The 6,917-nt window shown below is 39.2% G+C and overlaps 1 pseudogene; it reads left to right on the top strand.

Annotated features, from left to right (window-relative positions):
- The first annotated feature begins 585 nt into the window (after positions 1-585).
- LOC126607313 (potassium transporter 6-like) lies at positions 586-5,752 on the top strand (annotated as a pseudogene).
- The last annotated feature ends 1,165 nt before the right edge of the window (positions 5,753-6,917 follow it).

Raw genomic sequence — 6,917 nt, 5'->3', positions numbered from 1 at the left:
CAGTCATTGCTAAGTCTAATTTATGAAACGGGGATATTCTCACACAAACTTTCTCGTTTCATTTACGCAACTCTTTTTTAACATGCAATTTATTAGGTAATAAGAACCGTGTAAAAACTTTGTCACGATTTAAAGATTAACTATGCAAAAAAAAAAACAATATATTATAAATTTTAACTATTCGATTAATGTTTTCATAATATCAGTTTTTTAGTGAAAAATATGATTCATCTATATAATTAATAGCAGTTAAATAATTAAATATTTTCAGATTTAATTAATTTTTGCATAAATAATCTTTAAAATTTGATCGAAAAAATCGTCATGCAACAATGCAACAAAGTAAAAAAGAGAGCTGGAAAAGTAAAATAAGAAAATATCCATATGTGATAGTTGCTATGATTTTCCTTTACAGAAGATCAGATTGGAACACTTAATCGCAAGATCTGATTTTTATGGCGTACATAATTACTTTGCGAAATTAATTTTAATGCGTTATTGAGCTGCCGATGACTGAGAAGTGTCAGTTATATATCTTTCAACAGTGCCATTTCTGAGTCAAACCACCAGAAATTTAGAGAAAAAAAGCATTGGATTTGGAAAAAACCCCATCACAACTCCTAACTTTTCCGCTGGAAATCGGAAGAAACTGCCACTTCGACACTCTCTCCGTCTCAACAGCCACCAAGCGGTCTATAAATTACTTCCCCAAAGAAAACGCAGAAATCCACCAACTTCACCAACAAATAATACAAAAACAAGGAATTGGATCCTCTCCGAGATTAGTGGGCCGTTGAAATTTTATTCAACGTTTCCGATTATTATAATTTGAGAGATTCTTTATTCGTAGCTATTGGATAAAAATCCAACGGTTAATTAACACCGGTCAGGAGAATCCGAGGGGTTGCCTCGGAGAGTCTCCAATTCCCAGAAACAAGTCAGCTCCCTCCCTCTCTCTCTCTCTCTCTCTCTCTCTCTCTGATATAAGCTTAAAGCCAAATACTCTAATTTTTTTAACAGAACTGACTAGTGAATAAAAGGAAGGCACCACCGTCTTTGTTCTCCATTTTCTGGTTGTTCACCTGCTGTCTACATTTCCCTCTCTACTTTTTATTATATTTCAACTCTTATTAAATCTACGGAGACAATCTTTCTCTCTCGCCCTCGTTAATTACAAACCAATTTTCGTGTTCCTCTAACGCTGCTTTTTTTTTACTCTGTGTTTTCCAAACCCCTTTCTGGGGAGGCGTTTTCTGCAGAAACTGCTTGTTTTTGCAGAGTTTTTCTTCTGTTTCTGTAGGTTTCTTTTTCCGCGATTCGGAATCAAATTAAACAATCAATTTCATCTTTTAGCAATTTAATGAACACCAAAAGAATGTGACTTTTCTCTGCATATAAACTCCGGGAGGCTGTTTTTGCTAAATGGGTTTCGTTTTCTCTCTCCAATCTGAAGCAAAACTGGTCCTACTCGATCACTGAAGCGACCCGCCATGGATCTGGAAACTGGGGTTTATCAGAACCATATAAAGGTACAGTATTTTTGTGTATTTTCACATTGAGTAAAACGGTAAAACCCAATTGAATTTTGTGATCAAATTGTTGTCTTTCTTTACATTGAAGGAAACCCAATTGAGTTTTGTGATCAAATTGCTTTATTTTTTGGTGTTGCAGAAAGCGTCATGGAGGACAATTCTGACTCTGGCTTACCAGAGCCTCGGCGTCGTCTATGGCGATTTAAGCACTTCGCCTCTGTACGTTTACAAAAGCACATTTGCTGAAGATATCGAGCAGTCAGAGACCAACGAAGAAATCTTCGGCGTCTTGTCCTTCGTCTTCTGGACCCTCACTCTCGTCCCCCTTCTCAAATACGTGTTTATTGTGCTCAAAGCCGACGACAATGGCGAGGGAGGAACATTCGCCTTGTACTCGCTGCTGTGTCGACACGCCCGACTCAGCTCGCTGCCCAACTGCCAGTCCGCCGACGAGGAGCTCTCCGATTACAAGAAGGAACGCGCCGACACGGCGCTGCAGTCGAGCTTCAGGGCGAGGTTGAAGTCGACGTTGGAGAGGCACAGGGTGCTGCAAAGATTTTTGCTTGTTCTTGCTTTGATTGGAACTTGCATGGTGATTGGTGACGGTGTTCTCACACCAGCTCTTTCTGGTAATTTTGGATTTTAATTTGGAAAATTGGCCAAAATGATCGTTTTTTCAAATCCAAATTGCTAAAATGATCAGCTTTACAGTGTGTCATCGGTATCTGATCGCAATATCGTCAATCGTGGATATTTAATTTTGATCAATTCTACAGTTAGAATTTGATTTCTGACCATTTTAGCCAATTTCCCTTTAATTTTGTGCTTTTGGGTTTTTTTGTTTTGTCAATTGGAAAGTTGGAATTTTTTGTGTTTTCAGAGACTAACTTGAATTTTGCTTTAAATTGGTGCAGTATTTTCTGCGGTTTCAGGGCTGGAGTTTTCCATGTCCGAAAAGCATCATAAATGTAAGATGCTTAACTTTTTTTCCCATTCAGCTTTCGAGCTTTAGCAGTTGTTAAGAGCTTGGATATAAGTAGAGATCTTTTACTAGTATACTTTTCCTTTGAACGTCTGGAATTGAAGGTATATAAATCGGTCCAGTTTGTTCCAACTCGGATTTCCTAAGAGTTAAATCGAATAACCGAGTTTTGCACCTTAATACACCAACTATTTTCCTCTTTCCGGAACTCTGCAGTGTATCTCATCTTTACCAATCATAATTTCCTTGTATTTCAAGCTAATCGTGATCATATCCGTACTTTAGTTGTATGGAATTTTCTAGTTGTCATCCCTCGATTGCCTGTAATGCTATTCTCCTTAAGTCATTGCAGATGCTTCTCAAGTCTGAAGTGGCACCTTTAGACTTGGATGTTGTGTTATTGGCACTTCCAGTACAGTAAATTTTCAAAGATCCAAGTAGTACTCGTATAGGTTAACAAATCATCATTGTTCTTGCCTTCTTGGTCAACTAAAATATCTGCGAAATTTTTGGATTACAGGTGTTGGAATATTATTTTTCAGAAGAAATGTGTTGTCCTCTTGTTGGTCTTTAACTTGATAAGGTTTTTTTCTTAAATTGTCCACCCTTCATAGATCTCGTCGTGTAATTGAGTGGACAATTTGATTTTACTCTATCAATGCTTTTTGCCTTTATACTTCCTCCTGAAATTGTGATAATCTTTTTGCAGTTGTAGAAGTTCCAATTGCATGCCTCATTTTGATAGGCCTGTTTGCACTTCAACATTATGGAACTCACAGGGTCGGGTTCTTGTTTGCTCCTATAGTTCTGACATGGCTTCTATGCATCGGTGCGATCGGTGTTTATAATATACTTCACTTCAATCCGAGTGTGTACAAAGCACTTTCTCCATACTATATGTACAAATTTTTAAGGAAAACTCAGAAAGGGGGCTGGATGTCCCTCGGCGGAATTTTGTTGTGTATAACAGGTAAGTATGCATGTATAGGATTGACTTACATCGTCACAAGCAAAAATGGTTTTGCTTGTTTCTCTAATACACAACTCAACTTTTCAGGTTCAGAAGCCATGTTTGCTGATCTTGGACACTTTTCACAATTGTCAATTCAGGTATATATTTTAGAAATCACAAACTGCAATTCAGTTTGATTATATTATTTTTGCATGGCTTGTTATAGTATCCGGAAAGCGTTCATATGGTAGTATTGATAATGATTGTATAAATTTGATTCGGCACTTCAGTAGTAAAACTTTAGTCGGGTACGATTCTCAACACAATTGCTTTGCCTGATAAATATTCACGTTTTTGCAGATTGCGTTCACCTCTTTGGTTTATCCAGCTTTGGTTCTAGCATATATGGGACAGGCTGCCTATATATCTTCACACCACAATGTTGGGAAAAATTCTCAGATTGGATTTTATCCATCTGTACCAGGTAGATAGCTTGATTTGTTTAGCAAGAAGTTTCTAGGTTTCAAAGATATGCAACTTCTTGGCTAATCTAGCAACCCCGCCCTCCTCAGAAAAATTGAGATGGCCCGTCCTGGTAATAGCTGTACTTGCTGCCGTAGTAGGAAGCCAGGCCATCATCACTGGAACTTTCTCAATCATCAAGCAATGTTCTGCTCTGGATTGCTTCCCAAGAGTCAAAATAGTCCATACATCATCCAAAATTCATGGTCAAATTTATATCCCGGAAATCAATTGGATCTTGATGGTGTTGTGTTTGGCTGTTACTATTGGTTTCAGAGACACAAAGCGCATGGGTAATGCTTCAGGTATGACATTGTTCACAAATTTGTAAACCCATTCATGTTCGATATTTCATTTTAGAAATTAGTAAACCCTAAAACCCTAATGCTTCTGCATGCATCGGCTGGATTTTAACATTTAGTTATCGCTTATGTGTTGATGCTTTCGTGTGACAGTTAATTAAACTAGAGATTTATTTCGAACAGGTTTTGCAGTTATCTCGGTGATGCTGGTCACCACGTGCTTAATGTCCCTAGTTATCGTCCTATGCTGGCAGCAGAGTGTCTTTGTTGCAATTGGCTTTGTGGCCTTTTTCGGCACAATTGAAGCTCTTTACTTCTCGGCTTCTCTTGTAAAGTTTCCTGAAGGAGCCTGGTTTCCCGTTGCTCTTGCTTTCTGTTTTTTCTTGGTCATGTATGTTTGGCATTACGGCACGATCAAAAAGTACGATTTTGAAGTCCAAAACAAGGTCTCCATTAACTGGCTGCTTAGCCTTGGTCCCAGCCTTGGCTTTGTACGTGTCCGTGGGATTGGCCTCATACACACTGATCTTGTATCTGGAATTCCGGCCATCTTCTCCCACTTTGTCACCAACCTTCCGGCCTTCCACCAGGTCCTAATTTTCCTCTGTATCAAATCCGTCCCAGTCCCCCATGTTAGACCTGAGGAACGGTTTCTGGTGGGCCAAATTGGCCCTAAAGAGTACCGGCTCTACAGGTGCATTGTGAGATATGGATATCGCGACATCCACAAAGATGACATGGAATTTGAGAACGATCTTATGTGTAGCATAGCAGAGTTCATACGCTCAGGAAGCACCGAATCCAATCTTTCAATTGAAGATGCAGGGAAGGAAGATGATAAAATGACGGTAGTTGGCACACGTTCCACTCATGCCGATGGAATTCAGATGAGCGAGGACAGTCCAAACGTAGAAATGAGCCCATCAGTGCAGAGAGAAGAAAGATCGCCGCCGGTTGCCCAACGAAGGAAGAAGGTAAGATTCATTGTCCCGGAGAGTCCAAAGATCAACACGGGCGTAAGGGAGGAACTGCGGGAGCTAACGGAAGCTCGGGAAGCCGGAATAGCTTACATACTTGGAAACACATACATGAAAGCAAAGAAAGGATCCAGTTTGATGAGAAGGTTTGCGATCGACTACGGATATGAATTCTTGAGAAGGAATAGCAGGACATCCAGCTACGCGTTCAGTGTACCGCACGCGTCTACGCTGGAGGTAGGGATGATCTACCATGTATGATTCGGATCATACGATGAATTTATAGTGTAAATTCGACATCTTTTAACGTTGTGCAGTAGCTACAGCTGACAGTAGATGCAAAAGATATCCAGAAACTGAGTCATTTTCTTGGTGCAGGGTCTTGTTCGTCATCCTCCATTTTGGTTTTGTGATGTGAGAGGATGAACCGGTTTTTTTTTTTTTGGTCTCAGATTAAATAGATACCCAAATTTCTTACACTATAATCTCTCTTGTTTGTCTTTGTTCGAGCGACATTCTAATATATCTTGAACCAGTAAAATGGGGTTCGAACTTGAGTGCAGAAGGATGAGCGACATTCTAATAGATCTGTTGTACACAACTGTATCTAAATCTCTTATCACATGACCAGTCACATAATCGGAAAAAAACACGGTACTTGTATACAATTGTTGACACACGAGAATCTCTTCCATCTTGTCTATAAACTATAAAGATCGCCGAAGGAAAATATTTAGAGGAATGCCTTGTTATGAATACGTTGGGCCAATTTATGGGCCATTTATAAGCAGGCCTGTTCGTATTGCACTTTTAATGGGTAGTCTTGAAGCACTTGGAAACTCTTTTCGCTTAGGCCCATTGGAAAATGGAAACCCACAACATTTGAAGTTGTAGGTGGGCCTGTGCTCCAGTAGAGGTTGCTCTTTGGAGAGTTAAACAAAAGTTGTCGAAGAGTACAAGAATCTCATATCGAAAAATCAATAAAATTAAATATATCTTATATTAAGAGGTTCAACATTTAATTATGCAAGTTTTCTTATTTCTCCGGTGTAAGATTCATACTCTTAACACGTGCTCTCTCGTGTGGCAAATTTTCAAGCTAAACAGGCGGATAATACATATTCTGTGACATGGAGAAGACGTGTGGTCATTAGGTATTACACGTGAAACAACCCACTCTAATATAACAAACGAACTGAATGAAGTTAAGAGCAAAATCTAGTGGAAAAGGGCAAGGGCTAGAGGCTAGAGGCTTTGGTTGGCCTCTCAATGCCATTATTCATGAAAGTTACCAATTTCTAATGGTGTACGAGGTCAAGGGCTAAACTGCGTTACTAGGCTAGTTTTCATCACATTTCTTCCTAAGTTGACCGTTCAAGAACCTTAGGTAAGATCTCGGGCTAAACAGCCTAAACTGGACCCTTGGGGAGCCACGGGCTATTTATGGTATGGTTTGGGGTTGAGGTGATTTAAAAAAAAAATTTGGTATGAAAAAAACTAGGATAGTTTTTGGTGTTTGGTAAACACCCCCAAACCAGCTTTTTTTCAAAGTTTTAGATGAAAAAAAAGCTAAAAGTGGGAAGCTGCAAAATGCAGCTTCAGAAATCAGCTTCTTGTGAAAACACGAAGCTACATTGATTTTATTAATGA

Source organism: Malus sylvestris, chromosome 16, assembly GCF_916048215.2.
Source record: "Malus sylvestris chromosome 16, drMalSylv7.2, whole genome shotgun sequence".
Taxonomy (NCBI): Eukaryota; Viridiplantae; Streptophyta; class Magnoliopsida; order Rosales; family Rosaceae; genus Malus; species Malus sylvestris.
This window is presented reverse-complemented; position numbering and strand designations above follow the sequence as displayed.